At 58.4% G+C, this 27,722-nt stretch overlaps 1 protein-coding gene across 1 annotated transcript in view; it reads right to left on the bottom strand.

The window, feature by feature from the left end:
- The window catches only part of URB1 (URB1 ribosome biogenesis homolog), a 219,669-nt gene that overhangs the window by 113,973 nt on the left and 77,974 nt on the right, over positions 1-27,722 (bottom strand). The gene's annotated exons all lie outside the window — the stretch shown is intronic.

Below are 27,722 nucleotides of genomic sequence, written 5' to 3'. Positions count from 1 at the left end.
CATAAATCTTCCCCCTGGTGCTCCTACGTGGTGCTAGTATCACTCACAAATACACAGACATTTAAATCGCATCTAAGAACCCAATATATGTTCTTATAAATACTTAGGGTCATTTATGAAAATGCAGTTATCGCAACACAAATGATTATGACGCCATGCACTTATTTTTGTGCACATGTACCTGTTTATACATGACGGGTGCCATTTGTTTCTATGGCGCAAGTGTTGGTTCCATCTGATGGAACTGGACGGATTGTGGCATTCGTAGCTAAATGTGGGCCAGCGTACTCAAGCACTCACATTGACTCAAGAGGAGGGGTTATCATTAAGACATTTTTCATGGACTCTATCCTGGCTTCCTTTATATGAGGGGGACAAGAGATGGATGATTGGATTACGCACTTTATGTAGATCTAAATCCTCTGGGGGACTCACACTTCCTAAGACTTTACTATATGGCTTCTCAGCTAGCGCATTTGGTTCCATGGCTGGGCAACGCTTCATGTTCGATCTTGGTGGTGTTCCTTGTTGAGCAGACAGGGTTTTCCTTATCTCCTTTGCAGGTCTTGCTCTCTAAACATCTGGTAGGGCCTCAAGATGCATTTCTGCAAAAGGCCTCCGTGGTTTGGTATCTGCTCATGATTTATTTTGGGGGGGAGGGTCTAGAACCATATGTTCCCCTCTGGTTCAACAGCAAATTTCCCAAGTTGGGCATGCTTGACTCTGAAAACTTTTAGCTTTCTTATGGTGTTTTCAAAATTGCCCATTTGTATCAAAATGGTGTTTTGAAGAATTGAGAAATTAAGGTCAGCGTTTGGTCTTCCTAGCTCCGCATTCTATAGAGATCTCCAGCTCCGCCATGCTGCGCCTGCCCAGTTCGGCACTGGCCCTTCTACTGGTTTCCCCTTTCCCGCTTAAGACTACATTTCTTATGCTGCCCCTTTGAAAGAGGATTTCCTATCTTTACTGTGGGTTCTGGTATGAATGGTCGACAATGTTAAGGTCGACACTCATTAGGTCAACCACTATTGGTCGACATTGACATGGTCGACATGGATTAAGGGCCGACGCATGAAAGGGTCGACATGAGGGGTTTTTTTTACACTTTTTTGGTGTCGTTTTCTGCGTAAAGTGACGGGCAATCCCAATTAGTGCACCGTGTCCCCTCGCATGGCTCGTTTCGCTTACCGTTCCCAATCGTAGTCCACGTGGATCGTAAAGTATGAAAAAGTTCCAAAATAGATTTTTTTTTATTTTTTAAACTCATGTCGACCTTTTCATGCGTCGACCATTTGTCCATGTTGACCATGTCAATGTCGACCTAATGAGTGTCGACCTTAACATTGTTGACCATCTGACCGGATACCTTTACTGTGACCTACACTCCTGTATGCTCTTGATTCCCTTAAGTGTAGAATGGGAGATTGATTTGGTTCCTCTCCAGGACGACCACTGGACTCGAATCCTGGGATCCCTCCGGTATACATCACTATCACATAGATTGTACTGCATTCCCGTCACTCTTGCCATGATAGGTGCTCCTATGTCCACTAATTGCCCTAAATGCCAAACCCTAGTATGTGACTTTTGGCATTCGCTTTTTGGCTAAAGGTTTAGACTGATATCAGATCTACTGTCCCCAGCATTGCCTCTTGCTAATCCCAGGAGAAAACTATAAAAACTACTTTAGAACAAAAAAAAAAAAAAAAAAAAATGACCAGGGTGATAAGACTGTATTTCGCAAGACAGAGCTTCCTGGTTAGCAAGAAGCCGCAGACCGTTCTGCCCACTAAGAGAGGACTCCTTGTTTCAGGTACTGTACAGCCGCTGGGTAGAAGAAGCAGTCCTAGGCTTTTATTGGAACACAATCATCACTTTCTAAGTACCAGGGGTGTAAATTCATACTTGAAGCCCAGAGATGAATATGCGTAAGGGGGCACCAATAGCTATCTCACTACCAACTCCCAAATCCCAGTAGTTCAAGACACATACTGTACTGCCCTTAATCCACATCTACTACCTTCACTGCCAACACCCTAGGCAACACAGACACACACACTCCTTCATCTGTATTTACTGCCAACACCCCAACAGCACCCAGACACACACTACACCCCCTGCATTTACTGCCAGCACCCCAGCAGCACCCAGACACACACACTCCTCCCCCTGCATTTACTGCCAGGACCCCAGCAGCACCCAGACACACACACTCCACCCCCTGCATTTACTGCCAGCACCCAGACACACACACTCCATCCCCTGCATTTACTGCCAGCACCCAGACACACACACTCCACCCCCTGCATTTACTGCCAGCACCCAGACACACACACTCCACCCCCTGCATTTACTGCCAGCACCCCAGCAGCACCCAGATACACACACTCCACCCCCTGCATTTACTGCCAGCACCCCCGCAGCACCCAGACACACACACTCCACCCCCTGCATTTACTGCCAACACAACCCAGACACACACTCCAGCACCTGCATTTACTGCCAGCACCCCCCAGACACACACTCCACCCCCTGCATTTACTGCCAGCACCCCAGCAGCACCCAGACACACACTCCACCCCCTGCATTTACTGCCAGCACCCCAGCAGCACCCAGATACACACACTCCACCCCCTGCATTTACTGCCAGCACCCCGCAGCACCCAGACACACACACTCCACCCCCTGCATTTACTGGCAGCACCCCAGCAGCACCCAGACACACACACTCCTCCCCCTGCATTTACTGCCAGGACCCCAGCAGCACCCAGACACACACACTCCACCCCCTGCATTTACTGCCAGCACCCAGACACACACACTCCACCCCCTGCATTTACTGCCAGCACCCAGACACACACACTCCACCCCCTGCATTTACTGCCAGCACCCAGACACACACACTCCACCCCCTGCATTTACTGCCAGCACCCAGACATACACACTCCACCCCCTGCATTTACTGCCAGCACCCAGACACACACACTCCACCCCCTGCATTTACTGCCAGCACCCAGACACACACACTCCACCCCCTGCATTTACTGCCAGCACCCAGACACACACACTCCACCCCCTGCATTTACTGCCAGCACCCCAGCAGCACCCAGATACACACACTCCACCCCCTGCATTTACTGCCAGCACCCCCGCAGCACCCAGACACACACTCCACCCCCTGCATTTACTGCCAACACAACCCAGACACACACTCCAGCCCCTGCATTTACTGCCAGCACCCCCCAGACACACACTACACCCCCTGCATTTACTGCCAGCACCCCAGCAGCACCCAGACACACACACTCCACCCCCTGCATTTACTGCCAGCACCCCGCAGCACCCAGACACACACACTCCACCCCCTGCATTAACTGGCAGCACCCAGATACACACTCCACCCTTTGCATTTACTGCCAGCACCCAGACACACACACTCCACCTTCTGCATTTACTGCCAGCACCCAGACACACACACTCCAGCCCCTGCATTTACTGCCAGCACCCCCCAGACACACACTCCACCCCCTGCATTTACTGCCAGCACCCCAGCAGCACCCAGACACACACACTCAACCCCCTGCATTTACTGCCAGCACCCCAGCAGCACCCAGACACACACACTCAACCCCCTGCATTTACTGCCAGCACCCCAGCAGCACCCAGAAACACACACTCAACCCCCTGCATTTACTGCCAGCACCCCAGCAGCACCCAGACACACACACTCAACCCCCTGCATTTACTGCCAGCACCCCAGCAGCACCCAGACACACACACTCAACCCCCTGCATTTACTGCCAGCACCCCAGCAGCACCCAGACACACACACTCAACCCCCTGCATTTACTGCCAGCACCCCAGCAGCACCCAGACACACACTCAACCCCCTGCATTTACTGCCAGCACCCCAGCAGCACCCAGACACACACACTACACCCCCTGCATTTACTGCCAACACAACCCAGACACACACTCAAGCCCCTGCATTTACTGCCAGCACCCCCCAGACACACACTCCAGCCCCTGCATTTACTGCCAGCACCCCCCAGACACACACTCCACCCCCTGCATTTACTGCCAGCACCCCCCAGACACACACTCCACCCCCTGCATTTACTGCCAGCACCCAGACACACACACTCCACCCCCTGCATTTACTGCTAGCACCCCAGCAGCACCCAGACACACACACTCCACCCCCTGCATTTACTGCCAGCACCCCAGCAGCACCCAGACACACACACTCCACCCCCTGCATTTACTGCAGCACCCCCCAGACACACACACTCCACCCCCTGCATTTACTGCTAGCACCCCAGAAGCACCCAGATACACACACTCCACCCCCTGCATTTACTGCCAGCACCCAGACACACACACTCCACCCCCTGCATTTACTGCTAGCACCCCAGCAGCACCCAGATACACACTCCACCCCCTGCATTTACTGACAGCACCCCAGAGCACCCAGACACACACACTCCACCCCCTGCATTTACTGCCAGCACCCAGACACACACACTCCACCCCCTGCATTTACTGCCAGCACCCAGACACACACACTCCAGCACCTGCATTTACTGCCAGCACCCCCCAGACACACTCCACCCCCTGCATTTACTGCCAGCACCCCAGCAGCACCCAGACACACACACTCAACCCCCTGCATTTACTGCCAGCACCCCAGCAGCACCCAGACACACACTCAACCCCCTGCATTTACTGCCAGCACCCCAGCAGCACCCAGACACACACACTACACCCCCTGCATTTACTGCCAACACAACCCAGACACACACTCAAGCCCCTGCATTTACTGCCAGCACCCCCCAGACACACACTCCAGCCCCTGCATTTACTGCCAGCACCCCCCAGACACACACTCCACCCCCTGCATTTACTGCCAGCAACCCGCAGCACCCAGACACACACACTCCACCCCCTGCATTTACTGCTAGCACCCCAGCAGCACCCAGACACACACACTCCACCCCCTGCATTTACTGGCAGCACCCAGACACACACACTCCACCCCCTGCATTTACTGCCAGCACCCCCCAGACACACACACTCCACCCCCTGCATTTACTGCTAGCACCCCAGAAGCACCCAGATACACACACTCCACCCCCTGCATTTACTGCCAGCACCCAGACACACACACTCCACCCCCTGCATTTACTGCCAGCACCCAGACACACACACTCCACCCCCTGCATTTACTGCTAGCACCCCAGCAGCACCCAGATACACACACTCCACCCCCTGCATTTACTGCCAGCACCCCGCAGCACGCAGACACACACACTCCACCCCCTGCATTTACTGCCAGCACCCCAGCAGCACCCAGATACACACACTCCACCCCCTAAATTTACTGCCAGCACCCAGACACACACACTCCACCCCCTGCATTTACTGCCAGCACCCAGACACACACACTCCACCCCCTGCATTTACTGCCAGCACCCAGACACACACACTCCAGCCCCTGCATTTACTGCCAGCACCCCCAGACACACACTCCACCCCCTGCATTTACTGCCAGCACCCCAGCAGCACCCAGACACACACACACTAAACCCCCTGCATTTACTGCCAGCACCACAGCAGCACCCAGACACACACACTCCACCCCCTGCATTTACTGCCAGCACCCCCCAGACACACACTCCAGCCCCTGCATTTACTGCCAGCGCCTCCCAGACACACACTCCACCCCCTGCATTTACTGCCAGCACCCCACAGCACCCAGACACACACACTCTACCCCCTGCATTTACTGCTAGCACCCCAGCAGCACCCAGACACACACACTCCACCCCCTGCATTTACTGCCAGCACCCCAACAGCACCCAGACACACACACTCCACCCCCTGCATTTACTGCCAGCACCCCCCAGACACACACACTCCACCCCCTGCATTTACTGCTAGCACCCCAGCAGCACCCAGATATACACACTCCACCCCCTGCATTTACTGCCAGCACCCAGACACACACACTCCACCCCCTGCATTTACTGCCAGCACCCCAGCAGCACCCAGACACACACACTACACCCCCTGCATTTACTGCCAACACAACCCAGACACACACTCAAGCCCCTGCATTTACTGCCAGCACCCCCCAGACACACACTCCAGCCCCTGCATTTACTGCCAGCACCCCCCAGACACACACTCCACCCCCTGCATTTACTGCCAGCACCCCCCAGACACACACTCCACCCCCTGCATTTACTGCCAGCACCCAGACACACACACTCCACCCCCTGCATTTACTGCTAGCACCCCAGCAGCACCCAGACACACACACTCCACCCCCTGCATTTACTGCCAGCACCCCAGCAGCACCCAGACACACACACTCCACCCCCTGCATTTACTGCAGCACCCCCCAGACACACACACTCCACCCCCTGCATTTACTGACAGCACCCCAGAGCACCCAGACACACACACTCCACCCCCTGCATTTACTGCCAGCACCCAGACACACACACTCCACCCCCTGCATTTACTGCCAGCACCCAGACACACACACTCCAGCACCTGCATTTACTGCCAGCACCCCCCAGACACACTCCACCCCCTGCATTTACTGCCAGCACCCCAGCAGCACCCAGACACACACACTCAACCCCCTGCATTTACTGCCAGCACCCCAGCAGCACCCAGACACACACTCAACCCCCTGCATTTACTGCCAGCACCCCAGCAGCACCCAGACACACACACTACACCCCCTGCATTTACTGCCAACACAACCCAGACACACACTCAAGCCCCTGCATTTACTGCCAGCACCCCCCAGACACACACTCCAGCCCCTGCATTTACTGCCAGCACCCCCCAGACACACACTCCACCCCCTGCATTTACTGCCAGCAACCCGCAGCACCCAGACACACACACTCCACCCCCTGCATTTACTGCTAGCACCCCAGCAGCACCCAGACACACACACTCCACCCCCTGCATTTACTGGCAGCACCCAGACACACACACTCCACCCCCTGCATTTACTGCCAGCACCCCCCAGACACACACACTCCACCCCCTGCATTTACTGCTAGCACCCCAGAAGCACCCAGATACACACACTCCACCCCCTGCATTTACTGCCAGCACCCAGACACACACACTCCACCCCCTGCATTTACTGCCAGCACCCAGACACACACACTCCACCCCCTGCATTTACTGCTAGCACCCCAGCAGCACCCAGATACACACACTCCACCCCCTGCATTTACTGCCAGCACCCCGCAGCACGCAGACACACACACTCCACCCCCTGCATTTACTGCCAGCACCCCAGCAGCACCCAGATACACACACTCCACCCCCTAAATTTACTGCCAGCACCCAGACACACACACTCCACCCCCTGCATTTACTGCCAGCACCCAGACACACACACTCCACCCCCTGCATTTACTGCCAGCACCCAGACACACACACTCCAGCCCCTGCATTTACTGCCAGCACCCCCAGACACACACTCCACCCCCTGCATTTACTGCCAGCACCCCAGCAGCACCCAGACACACACACACTAAACCCCCTGCATTTACTGCCAGCACCACAGCAGCACCCAGACACACACACTCCACCCCCTGCATTTACTGCCAGCACCCCCCAGACACACACTCCAGCCCCTGCATTTACTGCCAGCGCCTCCCAGACACACACTCCACCCCCTGCATTTACTGCCAGCACCCCACAGCACCCAGACACACACACTCTACCCCCTGCATTTACTGCTAGCACCCCAGCAGCACCCAGACACACACACTCCACCCCCTGCATTTACTGCCAGCACCCCAACAGCACCCAGACACACACACTCCACCCCCTGCATTTACTGCCAGCACCCCCCAGACACACACACTCCACCCCCTGCATTTACTGCTAGCACCCCAGCAGCACCCAGATATACACACTCCACCCCCTGCATTTACTGCCAGCACCCAGACACACACACTCCACCCCCTGCATTTACTGCCAGCACCCCAGCAGCACCCAGACACACACACTCCACCCCCTGCATTTACTGCCAGCACCCCAGCAGCACCCAGATACACACACTCCACCCCCTGCATTTACTGCCAGCACCCCGCAGCACCCAGACACACACACTCCACCCCCTGCATTTACTGGCAGCACCCCAGCAGCACCCAGATACACACACTCCACCCCCTGCATTTACTGCCAGCACCCTGCAGCACCCAGACACACACACTCCACCCCCTGCATTTACTGCCAGCACCCAGACACACACACTCCACCCCCTGCATTTACTGCCAGCACCCAGACACACACACTCCAGCACCTGCATTTACTGCCAGCACCCCCCAGACACACTCCACCCCCTGCATTTACTGCCAGCACCCCAGCAGCACCCAGACACACACACTCAACCCCCTGCATTTACTGCCAGCACCCCAGCAGCACCCAGACACACACTCAACCCCCTGCATTTACTGCCAGCACCCCAGCAGCACCCAGACACACACACTACACCCCCTGCATTTACTGCCAACACAACCCAGACACACACTCAAGTCCCTGCATTTACTGCCAGCACCCCCCAGACACACACTCCAGCCCCTGCATTTACTGCCAGCACCCCCCAGACACACACTCCACCCCCTGCATTTACTGCCAGCAACCCGCAGCACCCAGACACACACACTCCACCCCCTGCATTTACTGCTAGCACCCCAGCAGCACCCAGACACACACACTCCACCCCCTGCATTTACTGCCAGCACCCCAGCAGCACCCAGACACACACACTCCACCCCCTGCATTTACTGCCAGCACCCCCCAGACACACACACTCCACCCCCTGCATTTACTGCTAGCACCCCAGAAGCACCCAGATACACACACTCCACCCCCTGCATTTACTGCCAGCACCCAGACACACACACTCCACCCCCTGCATTTACTGCCAGCACCCAGACACACACACTCCACCCCCTGCATTTACTGCTAGCACCCCAGCAGCACCCAGATACACACACTCCACCCCCTGCATTTACTGCCAGCACCCCGCAGCACGCAGACACACACACTCCACCCCCTGCATTTACTGCCAGCACCCCAGCAGCACCCAGATACACACACTCCACCCCCTAAATTTACTGCCAGCACCCAGACACACACACTCCACCCCCTGCATTTACTGCCAGCACCCAGACACACACACTCCACCCCCTGCATTTACTGCCAGCACCCAGACACACACACTCCAGCCCCTGCATTTACTGACAGCACCCCCCAGACACACACTCCACCCCCTGCATTTACTGCCAGCACCCCAGCAGCACCCAGACACACACACACACTCAACCCCCTGCATTTACTGCCAGCACCACAGCAGCACCCAGACACACACACTCCACCCCCTGCATTTACTGCCAACACAACCCAGACACACACTCAAGCCCCTGCATTTACTGCCAGCACCCCCCAGACACACACTCCAGCCCCTGCATTTACTGCCAGCACCTCCCAGACACACACTCCACCCCCTGCATTTACTGCCAGCACCCCGCAGCACCCAGACACACACACTCTACCCCCTGCATTTACTGCTAGCACCCCAGCAGCACCCAGACACACACACTCCACCCCCTGCATTTACTGCCAGCACCCCAACAGCACCCAGACACACACACTCCACCCCCTGCATTTACTGCCAGCACCCCCCAGACACACACACTCCACCCCCTGCATTTACTGCTAGCACCCCAGCAGCACCCAGATATACACACTCCACCCCCTGCATTTACTGCCAGCACCCAGACACACACACTCCACCCCCTGCATTTACTGCCAGCACCCCAGCAGCACCCAGACACACACACTCCACCCCCTGCATTTACTGCCAGCACCCCAGCAGCACCCAGATACACACACTCCACCCCCTGCATTTACTGCCAGCACCCCGCAGCACCCAGACACACACACTCCACCCCCTGCATTTACTGGCAGCACCCCAGCAGCACCCAGATACACACACTCCACCCCCTGCATTTACTGCCAGCACCCCAGCAGCACCCAGATACACACACTCAACCCCCTGCATTTACTGCCAGCACCCCAGCAGCACCCAGACACACACACTCAACCCCCTGCATTTACTGCCAGCACCCCAGCAGCACCCAGACACACACACTCCACCCCCTGCATTTACTGCTAGCACCCCAGCAGCACCCAGACACACACACTCCACCCCCTGCATTTACTGCCAGCACCCAAGCAGCACCCAGACACACACACTCCACCCCCTGCATTTACTGCCAGCACCCCCCAGACACACACACTCCACCCCCTGCATTTACTGCTAGCACCCCAGAAGCACCCAGATACACACACTCCACCCCCTGCATTTACTGCCAGCACCCAGACACACACACTCCACCCCCTGCATTTACTGCCAGCACCCAGACACACACACTCCACCCCCTGCATTTACTGCCAGCACCCAGACACACACACTCCAGCCCCTGCATTTACTGCCAGCACCCCCCAGACACACACTCCACCCCCTGCATTTACTGCCAGCACCCCAGCAGCACCCAGACACACACACACACTCAACCCCCTGCATTTACTGCCAGCACCACAGCAGCACCCAGACACACACACTCCACCCCCTGCATTTACTGCCAACACAACCCAGACACACACTCAAGCCCCTGCATTTACTGCCAGCACCCCCCAGACACACACTCCAGCCCCTGCATTTACTGCCAGCACCTCCCAGACACACACTCCACCCCCTGCATTTACTGCCAGCACCCCGCAGCACCCAGACACACACACTCTACCCCCTGCATTTACTGCTAGCACCCCAGCAGCACCCAGACACACACACTCCACCCCCTGCATTTACTGCCAGCACCCCAACAGCACCCAGACACACACACTCCACCCCCTGCATTTACTGCCAGCACCCCCCAGACACACACACTCCACCCCCTGCATTTACTGCTAGCACCCCAGCAGCACCCAGATATACACACTCCACCCCCTGCATTTACTGCCAGCACCCAGACACACACACTCCACCCCCTGCATTTACTGCCAGCACCCCAGCAGCACCCAGACACACACACACTCCACCCCCTGCATTTACTGCCAGCACCCCAGCAGCACCCAGATACACACACTCCACCCCCTGCATTTACTGCCAGCACCCCGCAGCACCCAGACACACACACTCCACCCCCTGCATTTACTGGCAGCACCCCAGCAGCACCCAGATACACACACTCCACCCCCTGCATTTACTGCCAGCACCCCAGCAGCACCCAGATACACACACTCAACCCCCTGCATTTACTGCCAGCACCCCAGCAGCACCCAGACACACACTCAACCCCCTGCATTTACTGCCAGCACCCCAGCAGCACCCAGACACACACACTCCACCCCCTGCATTTACTGCTAGCACCCCAGCAGCACCCAGACACACACACTCCACCCCCTGCATTTACTGCCAGCACCCAAGCAGCACCCAGACACACACACTCCACCCCCTGCATTTACTGCCAGCACCCCCCAGACACACACACTCCACCCCCTGCATTTACTGCTAGCACCCCAGAAGCACCCAGATACACACACTCCACCCCCTGCATTTACTGCCAGCACCCAGACACACACACTCCACCCCCTGCATTTACTGCCAGCACCCAGACACACACTCCACCCCCTGCATTTACTGCTAGCACCCCAGCAGCACCCAGATACACACACTCCACCCCCTGCATTTACTGCCAGCACCCAGACACACACACTCCACCCCCTGCATTTACTGCTAGCACCCCAGCAGCACCCAGACACACACACTCAACCCCCTGCATTTACTGCCAGCACCCCAGCAGCACCCAGACACACACACTACACCCCCTGCATTTAATGCCAACACAACCCAGACACACACTCCAGCCCCTGCATTTACTGCCAGCACCCCCCAGACACACACTCCACCCCCTGCATTTACTGCCAGCACCCCGCAGCACCCAGACACACACACTCCACCCCCTGCATTTACTGCTAGCACCCCAGCAGCACCCAGACACACACACTCCACCCCCTGCATTTACTGCCAACACCCCAGCAGCACCCAGACACACACACTCCACCCCCTGCATTTACTGCCAGCACCCCCCAGACACACACACTCCACCCCCTGCATTTACTGCTAGCACCCCAGAAGCACCCAGATACACACACTCCACCCCCTGCATTTACTGCCAGCACCCAGACACACACACTCCACCCCCTGCATTTACTGCCAGCACCCAGACACACACACTCCACCCCCTGCATTTACTGCTAGCACCCCAGCAGCACCCAGATACACACACTCCACCCCCTGCATTTACTGCCAGCACCCCGCAGCACCCAGACACACACGCTCCACCCCCTGCATTTACTGCCAGCACCCCAGCAGCACCCAGATACACACACTCCACCCCCTGCATTTACTGCCAGCACCCAGACACACACACTCCACCCCCTGCATTTACTGCCAGCACCCAGACACACACACTCCAGCCCCTGCATTTACTGCCAGCACCCCAGCAGCACCCAGACACACACACTCCACCCCCTGCATTTACTGCCAGCACCCCAGCAGCACCCAGACACACACACTCAACCCCCTGCATTTACTGCCAGCACCCCAGCAGCACCCAGACACACACACTCCACCCCCTGCATTTACTGCCAACACAACCCAGACACACACTCAAGCCCCTGCATTTACTGCCAGCACCCCCCAGACACACACTCCAGCCCCTGCATTTACTGCCAGCACCCCCCAGACACACACTCCATCCCCTGCATTTACTGCCAGCACCCCGCAGCACCCAGACACACACACTCCACCCCCTGCATTTACTGCTAGCACCCCAGCAGCACCCAGACACACACACTCCACCCCCTGCATTTACTGCCAGCACCCCAGCAGCACCCAGACACACACACTCCACCCCCTGCATTTACTGCCAGCACCCCCCAGACACACACACTCCACCCCCTGCCTTTACTGCTAGCACCCCAGCAGCACCCAGATACACACACTCCACCCCCTGCATTTACTGCCAGCACCCAGACACACACACTCCACCCCCTGCATTTACTGCCAGCACCCCAGCAGCACCCAGACACACACACTCCACCCCCTGCATTTACTGCCAGCACCCCAGCAGCACCCAGATACACACACTCCACCCCCTGCATTTACTGCCAGCACCCCGCAGCACCCAGACACACACACTCCACCCCCTGCATTTACTGGCAGCACCCCAGCAGCACCCAGATACACACACTCCACCCCCTGCATTTACTGCCAGCACCCAGACACACACACTCCACCCCCTGCATTTACTGCCAGCACCCCAGCAGCACCCAGATACACACACTCCACCCCCTGCATTTACTGGCAGCACCCCAGCAGCACCCAGACACACACACTCAACCCCCTGCATTTACTGCCAGCACCCCAGCAGCACCCAGACACACACACTCCACCCCCTGCATTTACTGCTAGCACCCCAGCAGCACCCAGACACACACACTCCACCCCCTGCATTTACTGCCAGCACCCCAGCAGCACCCAGACACACAAACTCCACCCCCTGCATTTACTGCCAGCACCCCCCAGACACACACACTCCACCCCCTGCATTTACTGCCAGCACCCAGACACACACACTCCACCCCCTGCATTTACTGCCAGCACCCCAGCAGCACCCAGACACACACACTCCACCCCCTGCATTTACTGCCAGCACCCCAGCAGCACCCAGATACACACACTCCACCCCCTGCATTTACTGCCAGCACCCAGACACACACACTCCACCCCCTGCATTTACTGCCAGCACCCCGCAGCACCCAGACACACACACTCCACCCCCTGCATTTACTGCCAGCACCCCAGCAGCACCCAGACACACACACTCCACCCCCTGCATTTACTGGCAGCACCCCAGCAGCACCCAGATACACACACTCCACCCCCTGCATTTACTGCCAGCACCCAGACACACACACTCCACCCCCTGCATTTACTGCCAGCACCCCCCAGACACACACACTCCACCCCCTGCCTTTACTGCTAGCACCCCAGCAGCACCCAGATACACACACTCCACCCCCTGCATTTACTGCCAGCACCCAGACACACACACTCCACCCCCTGCATTTACTGCCAGCACCCCAGCAGCACCAAGACACACACACTCCACCCCCTGCATTTACTGCCAGCACCCCAGCAGCACCCAGATACACACACTCCACCCCCTGCATTTACTGCCAGCACCCCGCAGCACCCAGACACACACACTCCACCCCCTGCATTTACTGGCAGCACCCCAGCAGCACCCAGATACACACACTCCACCCCCTGCATTTACTGCCAGCACCCAGACACACACACTCCACCCCCTGCATTTACTGCCAGCACCCCAGCAGCACCCAGATACACACACTCCACCCCCTGCATTTACTGGCAGCACCCCAGCAGCACCCAGACACACACACTCAACCCCCTGCATTTACTGCCAGCACCCCAGCAGCACCGAGACACACACACTCCACCCCCTGCATTTACTGCTAGCACCCCAGCAGCACCCAGACACACACACACTCCACCCCCTGCATTTACTGCCAGCACCCCAGCAGCACCCAGACACACAAACTCCACCCCCTGCATTTACTGCCAGCACCCCCCAGACACACACACTCCACCCCCTGCATTTACTGCCAGCACCCAGACACACACACTCCACCCCCTGCATTTACTGCCAGCACCCCAGCAGCACCCAGACACACACACTCCACCCCCTGCATTTACTGCCAGCACCCCAGCAGCACCCAGATACACACACTCCACCCCCTGCATTTACTGCCAGCACCCAGACACACACACTCCACCCCCTGCATTTACTGCCAGCACCCCGCAGCACCCAGACACACACACTCCACCCCCTGCATTTACTGCCAGCACCCCAGCAGCACCCAGACACACACACTCCACCCCCTGCATTTACTGGCAGCACCCCAGCAGCACCCAGATACACACACTCCACCCCCTGCATTTACTGCCAGCACCCAGACACACACACTCCACCCCCTGCATTTACTGCCAGCACCCAGACACACACACTCCAGCCCCTGCATTTACTGCCAGCACCTCCCAGACACACACTCCACCCCCTGCATTTACTGCCAGCACCCCAGCAGCACCCAGACACACACACTCAACCCCCTGCATTTACTGCCAGCACCCCAGCAGCACCCAGACACACACACTCAACCCCCTGCATTTACTGCCAGCACCCCAGCAGCACCCAGACACACACACTCCACCCCCTGCATTTACTGCCAACACAACCCAGACACACACTCAAGCCCCTGCATTTACTGCCAGCACCCCCCAGACACACACTCCAGCCCCTGCATTTACTGCCAGCACCCCCCAGACACACACTCCACCCCTGCATTTACTGCCAGCACCCCGCAGCACCCAGACACACACACTCCACCCCCTGCATTTACTGCTAGCACCCCAGCAGCACCCAGACACACACACTCCACCCCCTGCATTTACTGCCAGCACCCCAGCAGCACCCAGACACACACACTCCACCCCCTGCATTTACTGCCAGCACCCCCCAGACACACACACTCCACCCCCTGCATTTACTGCTAGCACCCCAGAAGCACCCAGATACACACACTCCACCCCCTGCATTTACTGCCAGCACCCCAGCAGCACCCAGACACACACACTAAACCCCCTGCATTTACTGCCAACACAACCCAGACACACACTCCAGCCCCTGCATTTACTGCCAGCACCCCCCAGACACACACTCCAGCCCCTGCATTTACTGCCAGCACCCCCCAGACACACACTCCACCCCCTGCATTTACTGCCAGCACCCCGCAGCACCCAGACACACACACTCCACCCCCTGCATTTACTGCTAGCACCCCAGCAGCACCCAGACACACACACTCCACCCCCTGCATTTACTGCCAGCACCCCAGCAGCACCCAGACACACACACTCCACCCCCTGCATTTACTGGCAGCACCCCAGCAGCACCCAGATACACACACTCCACCCCCTGCATTTACTGCCAGCACCCAGACACACACACTCCACCCCCTGCATTTACTGCCAGCACCCCCCAGACACACACACTCCACCCCCTGCATTTACTGCTAGCACCCCAGCAGCACCCAGATACACACACTCCACCCCCTGCATTTACTGCCAGCACCCAGACACACACACTCCACCCCCTGCATTTACTGCCAACACCCCAGCAGCACCCAGACACACATACTCCACCCCCTGCATTTACTGCCAGCACCCCAGCAGCACCCAGACACACACACTCCACCCCCTGCATTTACTGCCAGCACCCCCCAGACACACACACTCCACCCCCTGCATTTACTGCCAGCACCCAGACACACACACTCCACCCCCTGCATTTACTGCTAGCACCCCAGCAGCACCCAGATACACACACTCCACCCCCTGCATTTACTGCCAGCACCCAGACACACACACTCCACCCCCTGCATTTACTGCTAGCACCCCAGCAGCACCCAGATACACACACTCCACCCCCTGCATTTACTGCCAGCACCCAGACACACACACTCCACCCCCTGCATTTACTGCCAGCAACCAGACACACACACTCCACCCCCTGCATTTACTGCTAGCACCCCAGCAGCACCCAGATACACACACTCCACCCCCTGCATTTACTGCCAGCACCCAGACACACACACTCCACCCCCTGCATTTACTGCTAGCACCCCAGCAGCACCCAGACACACACACTCCACCCCCTGCATTTACTGGCAGCACCCCAGCAGCACCCAGACACACACACTACACCCCCTGCATTTACTGCCAACACAACCCAGACACACACTCCAGCCCCTGCATTTACTGCCAGCACCCCCCAGACACACACTCCACCCCCTGCATTTACTGCCAGCACCCCGCAGCACCCAGACACACACACTCCACCCCCTGCATTTACTGCTAGCACCCCAGCAGCACCCAGACACACACACTCCACCCCCTGCATTTACTGCCAACACCCCAGCAGCACCCAGACACACACACTCCACCCCCTGCATTTACTGCCAGCACCCCCCAGACACACACACTCCACCCCCTGCATTTACTGCTAGCACCCCAGAAGCACCCAGATACACACACTCCACCCCCTGCATTTACTGCCAGCACCAAGACACACACACTCCACCCCCTGCATTTACTGCCAGCACCCAGACACACACACTCCACCCCCTGCATTTACTGCTAGCACCCCAGCAGCACCCAGATACACACACTCCACCCCCTGCATTTACTGCCAGCACCCAGACACACACACTCCACCCCCTGCATTTACTGCCAGCACCCAGACACACATACTCCAGCCCCTGCATTTACTGCCAGCACCCCAGCAGTACCCAGACACACACACTCCACCCCCTGCATTTACTGCCAGCACCCAGACACACACACTCCACCCCCTGCATTTACTGCCAACACAACCCAGACACACACTCAAGCCCCTGCATTTACTGCCAGCACCCCCCAGACACACACTCCAGCCCCTGCATTTACTGCCAGCACCCCCCAGACAAACACTCCATCCCCTGCATTTACTGCCAGCACCCCGCAGCACCAAGACACACACACTCCACCCCCTGCATTTACTGCTAGCACCCCAGCAGCACCCAGACACACACACTCCACCCCCTGCATTTACTGCCAGCACCCCAGCAGCACCCAGACACACACACTCCACCCCCTGCATTTACTGCCAGCACCCCCCAGACACACACACTCCACCCCCTGCATTTACTGCTAGCACCCCAGCAGCACCCAGATACGCACACTCCACCCCCTGCATTTACTGCCAGCACCCAGACACACACACTCCACCCCCTGCATTTACTGCCAGCACCCCAGCAGCACCCAGACACACACACTCCACCCCCTGCATTTACTGCCAGCACCCCAGCAGCACCCAGATACACACACTCCACCCCCTGCATTTACTGCCAGCACCCCAGCAGCACCCAGACACACACACTCCACCCCCTGCATTTACTGCCAGCACCCCCCAGACACACACACTCCACCCCCTGCCTTTACTGCTAGCACCCCAGCAGCACCCAGATACACACACTCCACCCCCTGCATTTACTGCCAGCACCCAGACACACACACTCCACCCCCTGCATTTACTGCCAGCACCCCAGCAGCACCCAGACACACACACTCCACCCCCTGCATTTACTGCCAGCACCCCAGCAGCACCCAGATACACACACTCCACCCCCTGCATTTACTGCCAGCACCCCGCAGCACCCAGACACACACACTCCACCCCCTGCATTTACTGGCAGCACCCCAGCAGCACCCAGATACACACACTCCACCCCCTGCATTTACTGCCAGCACCCAGACACACACACTCCACCCCCTGCATTTACTGCCAGCACCCCAGCAGCACCCAGATACACACACTCCACCCCCTGCATTTACTGGCAGCACCCCAGCAGCACCCAGACACACACACTCAACCCCCTGCATTTACTGCCAGCACCCCAGCAGCACCCAGACACACACACTCCACCCCCTGCATTTACTGCTAGCACCCCAGCAGCACCCAGACACACACACTCCACCCCCTGCATTTACTGCCAGCACCCCAGCAGCACCCAGACACACAAACTCCACCCCCTGCATTTACTGCCAGCACCCCCCAGACACACACACTCCACCCCCTGCATTTACTGCCAGCACCCAGACACACACACTCCACCCCCTGCATTTACTGCCAGCACCCCAGCAGCACCCAGACACACACACTCCACCCCCTGCATTTACTGCCAGCACCCCAGCAGCACCCAGATACACACACTCCACCCCCTGCATTTACTGCCAGCACCCAGACACACACACTCCACCCCCTGCATTTACTGCCAGCACCCCGCAGCACCCAGACACACACACTCCACCCCCTGCATTTACTGCCAGCACCACAGCAGCACCCAGACACACACACTCCACCCCCTGCATTTACTGGCAGCACCCCAGCAGCACCCAGATACACACACTCCACCCCCTGCATTTACTGCCAGCACCCAGACACACACACTCCACCCCCTGCATTTACTGCCAGCACCCCCCAGACACACACACTCCACCCCCTGCCTTTACTGCTAGCACCCCAGCAGCACCCAGATACACACACTCCACCCCCTGCATTTACTGCCAGCACCCAGACACACACACTCCACCCCCTGCATTTACTGCCAGCACCCCAGCAGCACCCAGACACACACACTCCACCCCCTGCATTTACTGCCAGCACCCCAGCAGCACCCAGATACACACACTCCACCCCCTGCATTTACTGCCAGCACCCAGACACACACACTCCACCCCCTGCATTTACTGCCAGCACCCCAGCAGCACCCAGATACACACACTCCACCCCCTGCATTTACTGGCAGCACCCCAGCAGCACCCAGACACACACACTCAACCCCCTGCATTTACTGCCAGTACCCCAGCAGCACCCAGACACACACACTCCACCCCCTGCATTTACTGCTAGCACCCCAGCAGCACCCAGACACACACACTCCACCCCCTGCATTTACTGCCAGCACCCCAGCAGCACCCAGACACACAAACTCCACCCCCTGCATTTACTGCCAGCACCCCCCAGACACACACACTCCACCCCCTGCATTTACTGCCAGCACCCAGACACACACACTCCACCCCCTGCATTTACTGCCAGCACCCCAGCAGCACCCAGACACACACACTCCACCCCCTGCATTTACTGCCAGCACCCCAGCAGCACCCAGATACACACACTCCACCCCCTGCATTTACTGCCAGCACCCAGACACACACACTCCACCCCCTGCATTTACTGCCAGCACCCCGCAGCACCCAGACACACACACTCCACCCCCTGCATTTACTGCCAGCACCCCAGCAGCACCCAGACACACACACTCCACCCCCTGCATTTACTGGCAGCACCCCAGCAGCACCCAGATACACACACTCCACCCCCTGCATTTACTGCCAGCACCCAGACACACACACTCCACCCCCTGCATTTACTGCCAGCACCCAGACACACACACTCCAGCCCCTGCATTTACTGCCAGCACCTCCCAGACACACACTCCACCCCCTGCATTTACTGCCAGCACCCCAGCAGCACCCAGACACACACACTCAACCCCCTGCATTTACTGCCAGCACCCCAGCAGCACCCAGACACACACACTCAACCCCCTGCATTTACTGCCAGCACCCCAGCAGCACCCAGACACACACACTCCACCCCCTGCATTTACTGCCAACACAACCCAGACACACACTCAAGCCCCTGCATTTACTGCCAGCACCCCCCAGACACACACTCCAGCCCCTGCATTTACTGCCAGCACCCCCCAGACACACACTCCACCCCTGCATTTACTGCCAGCACCCCGCAGCACCCAGACTCACACACTCCACCCCCTGCATTTACTGCTAGCACCCCAGCAGCACCCAGACACACACACTCCACCCCCTGCATTTACTGCCAGCACCCCCCAGACACACACACTCCACCCCCTGCATTTACTGCCAGCACCCCAGCAGCACCCAGACACACACACTCCACCCCCTGCATTTACTGCCAGCACCCCCCAGACACACACACTCCACCCCCTGCATTTACTGCTAGCACCCCAGAAGCACCCAGATACACACACTCCACCCCCTGCATTTACTGCCAGCACCCCAGCAGCACCCAGACACACACACTAAACCCCCTGCATTTACTGCCAACACAACCCAGACACACACTCCAGCCCCTGCATTTACTGCCAGCACCCCCCAGACACACACTCCAGCCCCTGCATTTACTGCCAGCAACCAGACACACACACTCCACCCCCTGCATTTACTGCTAGCACCCCAGCAGCACCCAGATACACACACTCCACCCCCTGCATTTACTGCCAGCACCCAGACACACACACTCCACCCCCTGCATTTACTGCTAGCACCCCAGCAGCACCCAGATACACACACTCCACCCCCTGCATTTACTGCCAGCACCCAGACACACACACTCCACCCCCTGCATTTACTGCCAGCAACCAGACACACACACTCCACCCCCTGCATTTACTGCTAGCACCCCAGCAGCACCCAGATACACACACTCCACCCCCTGCATTTACTGCCAGCACCCAGACACACACACTCCACCCCCTGCATTTACTGCCAGCACCCCGCAGCACCCAGACACACACACTCCACCCCCTGCATTTACTGCTAGCACCCCAGCAGCACCCAGACACACACACTCCACCCCCTGCATTTACTGCCAGCACCCCAGCAGCACCCAGACACACACACTCCACCCCCTGCATTTACTGGCAGCACCCCAGCAGCACCCAGATACACACACTCCACCCCCTGCATTTACTGCCAGCACCCAGACACACACACTCCACCCCCTGCATTTACTGCCAGCACCCCCCAGACACACACACTCCACCCCCTGCATTTACTGCTAGCACCCCAGCAGCACCCAGATACACACACTCCACCCCCTGCATTTACTGCCAGCACCCAGACACACACACTCCACCCCCTGCATTTACTGCCAACACCCCAGCAGCACCCAGACACACATACTCCACCCCCTGCATTTACTGCCAGCACCCCAGCAGCACCCAGACACACACACTCCACCCCCTGCATTTACTGCCAGCACCCCCCAGACACACACACTCCACCCCCTGCATTTACTGCCAGCACCCAGACACACACACTCCACCCCCTGCATTTACTGCCAGCACCCCAGCAGCACCCAGACAGACACACGCACTCCACCCCCTGCATTTACTGCCAGCACCCCAGCAGCACCCAGACACACACTCCACCCCCTGCATTTACTGCCAGCACCCCCCAGACACACACTCCACCCCCTGCATTTACTGCTAGCACCCCAGCAGCACCCAGATACACACACTCCACCCCCTGCATTTACTGCCAGCACCCAGACACACACACTCCACCCCCTGCATTTACTGCTAGCACCCCAGCAGCACCCAGATACACACACTCCACCCCCTGCATTTACTGCCAGCACCCAGACACACACACTCCACCCCCTGCATTTACTGCCAGCAACCAGACACACACACTCCACCCCCTGCATTTACTGCTAGCACCCCAGCAGCACCCAGATACACACACTCCACCCCCTGCATTTACTGCCAGCACCCAGACACACACACTCCACCCCCTGCATTTACTGCTAGCACCCCAGCAGCACCCAGACACACACACTCCACCCCCTGCATTTACTGGCAGCACCCCAGCAGCACCCAGACACACACACACTACACCCCCTGCATTTACTGCCAACACAACCCAGACACACACTCCAGCCCCTGCATTTACTGCCAGCACCCCCCAGACACACACTCCACCCCCTGCATTTACTGCCAGCACCCCGCAGCACCCAGACACACACACTCCACCCCCTGCATTTACTCCTAGCACCCCAGCAGCACCCAGACACACACACTCCACCCCCTGCATTTACTGCCAACACCCCAGCAGCACCCAGACACACACACTCCACCCCCTGCATTTACTGCCAGCACCCCCCAGACACACACACTCCACCCCCTGCATTTACTGCCAGCACCCAGACACACACACTCCACCCCCTGCATTTACTGCTAGCACCCCAGCAGCACCCAGATACACACACTCCACCCCCTGCATTTACTGCCAGCACCCCGCAGCACCCAGACACACACGCTCCACCCCCTGCATTTACTGCCAGCACCCCAGCAGCACCCAGATACACACACTCCACCCCCTGCATTTACTGCCAGCACCCAGACACACACACTCCACCCCCTGCATTTACTGCCAGCACCCAGACACACATACTCCAGCCCCTGCATTTACTGCCAGCACCCCAGCAGTACCCAGACACACACACTCCACCCCCTGCATTTACTGCCAGCACCCCAGCAGCACCCAGACACACACACTCCACCCCCTGCATTTACTGCCAACACAACCCAGACACACACTCAAGCCCCTGCATTTACTGCCAGCACCCCCCAGACACACACTCCAGCCCCTGCATTTACTGCCAGCACCCCCCAGACACACACTCCATCCCCTGCATTTACTGCCAGCACCCCGCAGCACCCAGACACACACACTCCACCCCCTGCATTTACTGCTAGCACCCCAGCAGCACCCAGACACACACACTCCACCCCCTGCATTTACTGCCAGCACCCCAGCAGCACCAAGACACACACACTCCACCCCCTGCATTTACTGCCAGCACCCCCCAGACACACACACTCCACCCCCTGCATTTACTGCTAGCACCCCAGCAGCACCCAGATACGCACACTCCACCCCCTGCATTTACTGCCAGCACCCAGACACACACACTCCACCCCCTGCATTTACTGCCAGCACCCCAGCAGCACCCAGACACACACACTCCACCCCCTGCATTTACTGCCAGCACCCCAGCAGCACCCAGATACACACACTCCACCCCCTGCATTTACTGCCAGCACCCCGCAGCACCCAGACACACACACTCCACCCCCTGCATTTACTGCTAGCACCCCAGCAGCACCCAGATACACACACTCCACCCCCTGCATTTACTGCCAGCACCCAGACACACACACTCCACCCCCTGCATTTACTGCTAGCACCCCAGCAGCACCCAGACACACACACTCAACCCCCTGCATTTACTGCCAGCACCCCAGCAGCACCCAGACACACACACTCCACCCCCTGCATTTACTGCCAACACAACCCAGACACACACTCCAGCCCCTGCATTTACTGCCAGCACCCCCCAGACACACACTCCACCCCCTGCATTTACTGCCAGCACCCCGCAGCACCCAGACACACACACTCCACCCCCTGCATTTACTGCTAGCACCCCAGCAGCACCCAGACACACACACTCCACCCCCTGCATTTACTGCCAACACCCCAGCAGCACCCAGACACACACACTCCACCCCCTGCATTTACTGCCAGCACCCCCCAGACACACACACTCCACCCCCTGCATTTACTGCTAGCACCCCAGAAGCACCCAGATACACACACTCCACCCCCTGCATTTACTGCCAGCACCCAGACACACACACTCCACCCCCTGCATTTACTGCCAGCACCCAGACACACACACTCCACCCCCTGCATTTACTGCTAGCACCCCAGCAGCACCCAGATACACACACTCCACCCCCTGCATTTACTGCCAGCACCCCGCAGCACCCAGACACACACGCTCCACCCCCTGCATTTACTGCCAGCACCCCAGCAGCACCCAGATACACACACTCCACCCCCTGCATTTACTGCCAGCACCCAGACACACACACTCCACCCCCTGCATTTACTGCCAGCACCCAGACACACATACTCCAGCCCCTGCATTTACTGCCAGCACCCCAGCAGCACCCAGACACACACACTCCACCCCCTGCATTTACTGCCAGCACCCCAGCAGCACCCAGACACACACACTCAACCCCCTGCATTTACTGCCAGCACCCCAGCAGCACCCAGACACACACACTCCACCCCCTGCATTTACTGCCAACACAACCCAGACACACACTCAAGCCCCTGCATTTACTGCCAGCACCCCCCAGACACACACTCCAGCCCCTGCATTTACTGCCAGCACCCCCCAGACACACACTCCATCCCCTGCATTTACTGCCAGCACCCCGCAGCACCCAGACACACACACTCCACCCCCTGCATTTACTGCTAGCACCCCAGCAGCACCCAGACACACACACTCCACCCCCTGCATTTACTGCCAGCACCCCAGCAGCACCCAGACACACACACTCCACCCCCTGCATTTACTGCCAGCACCCCCCAGACACACACACTCCACCCCCTGCATTTACTGCTAGCACCCCAGCAGCACCCAGATACACACACTCCACCCCCTGCATTTACTGCCAGCACGCAGACACACACACTCCACCCCCTGCATTTACTGCCAGCACCCCAGCAGCACCCAGACACACACACTCCACCCCCTGCATTTACTGCCAGCACCCCCCAGACACACACACTCCACCCCCTGCATTTACTGCTAGCACCCCAGCAGCACCCAGATACGCACACTCCACCCCCTGCATTTACTGCCAGCACCCCGCAGCACCCAGACACACACACTCCACCCCCTGCATTTACTGGCAGCACCCCAGCAGCACCCAGATACACACACTCCACCCCCTGCATTTACTGCCAGCACCCCCCAGACACACACACTCCACCCCCTGCATTTACTGCTAGCACCCCAGAAGCACCCAGATACACACACTCCACCCCCTGCATTTACTGCCAGCACCCAGACACACACACTCCACCCCCTGCATTTACTGCCAGCACCCAGACACACACACTCCACCCCCTGCATTTACTGCTAGCACCCCAGCAGCACCCAGATACACACACTCCACCCCCTGCATTTACTGCCAGCACCCCGCAGCACCCAGACACACACGCTCCACCCCCTGCATTTACTGCCAGCACCCCAGCAGCACCCAGATACACACACTCCACCCCCTGCATTTACTGCCAGCACCCAGACACACACACTCCACCCCCTGCATTTACTGCCAGCACCCAGACACACATACTCCAGCCCCTGCATTTACTGCCAGCACCCCAGCAGCACCCAGACACACACACTCCACCCCCTGCATTTACTGCCAGCACCCCAGCAGCACCCAGACACACACACTCAACCCCCTGCATTTACTGCCAGCACCCCAGCAGCACCCAGACACACACACTCCACCCCCTGCATTTACTGCCAACACAACCCAGACACACACTCAAGCCCCTGCATTTACTGCCAGCACCCCCCAGACACACACTCCAGCCCCTGCATTTACTGCCAGCACCCCCCAGACACACACTCCATCCCCTGCATTTACTGCCAGCACCCCGCAGCACCCAGACACACACACTCCACCCCCTGCATTTACTGCTAGCACCCCAGCAGCACCCAGACACACACACTCCACCCCCTGCATTTACTGCCAGCACCCCAGCAGCACCCAGACACACACACTCCACCCCCTGCATTTACTGCCAGCACCCCCCAGACACACACACTCCACCCCCTGCATTTACTGCTAGCACCCCAGCAGCACCCAGATACACACACTCCACCCCCTGCATTTACTGCCAGCACGCAGACACACACACTCCACCCCCTGCATTTACTGCCAGCACCCCAGCAGCACCCAGACACACACACTCCACCCCCTGCATTTACTGCCAGCACCCCCCAGACACACACACTCCACCCCCTGCATTTACTGCTAGCACCCAGACACACACACTCCACCCCCTGCATTTACTGCCAGCACCCCAGCAGCACCCAGATACACACACTCCACCCCCTGCATTTACTGGCAGCACCCCAGCAGCACCCAGACACACACACTCAACCCCCTGCATTTACTGCCAGCACCCCAGCAGCACCCAGACACACACACTCCACCCCCTGCATTTACTGCTAGCACCCCAGCAGCACCCAGACACACACACTCCACCCCCTGCATTTACTGCCAGCACCCCAGCAGCACCCAGATACACATACTCCACCCCCTGCATTTACTGCCAGCACCCCCCAGACACACACACTCCACCCCCTGCATTTACTGCCAGCACCCAGACACACACACTCCACCCCCTGCATTTACTGCCAGCACCCCAGCAGCACCCAGATACACATACTCCACCCCCTGCATTTACTGCCAGCACCCCCCAGACACACACACTCCACCCCCTGCATTTACTGCCAGCACCCAGACACACACACTCCACCCCCTGCATTTACTGCCAGCACCCCAGCAGCACCGAGACACACACACTCCACCCCCTGCATTTACTGCCAGCACCCCAGCAGCACCCAGATACACACACTCCACCCCCTGCATTTACTGCCAGCACCCCGCAGCACCCAGACACACACACTCCACCCCCTGCATTTACTGGCAGCACCCCAGCAGCACCCAGACACACACACTCCACCCCCTGCATTTACTGGCAGCACCCCAGCAGCACCCAGATACACACACTCCACCCCCTGCATTTACTGCCAGCACCCAGACACACACACTCCACCCCCTGCATTTACTGCCAGCACCCCAGCAGTACCCAGACACACACACTCAACCCCGTGCATTTACTGCCAGCACCCCAGCAGCACCCAGACACACACACACTCAACCCCCTGCATTTACTGCCAGCACCCCAGCAGCACCCAGACACACACACTCCACCCCCTGCATTTACTGCCAACACAACCCAGACACACACTCAAGCCCCTGCATTTACTGCCAGCACCCCCCAGACACACACTCCAGCCCCTGCATTTACTGCCAGCACCCCCCAGACACACACTCCACCCCCTGCATTTACTGCCAGCACCCCGCAGCACCCAGACACACACACTCCACCCCCTGCATTTACTGCTAGCACCCCAGCAGCACCCAGACACACACAC

This window comes from Pseudophryne corroboree, chromosome 2 (genome assembly GCF_028390025.1).
Source record: "Pseudophryne corroboree isolate aPseCor3 chromosome 2, aPseCor3.hap2, whole genome shotgun sequence".
NCBI classification, from domain to species: Eukaryota; Metazoa; Chordata; class Amphibia; order Anura; family Myobatrachidae; genus Pseudophryne; species Pseudophryne corroboree.
This window is presented reverse-complemented; position numbering and strand designations above follow the sequence as displayed.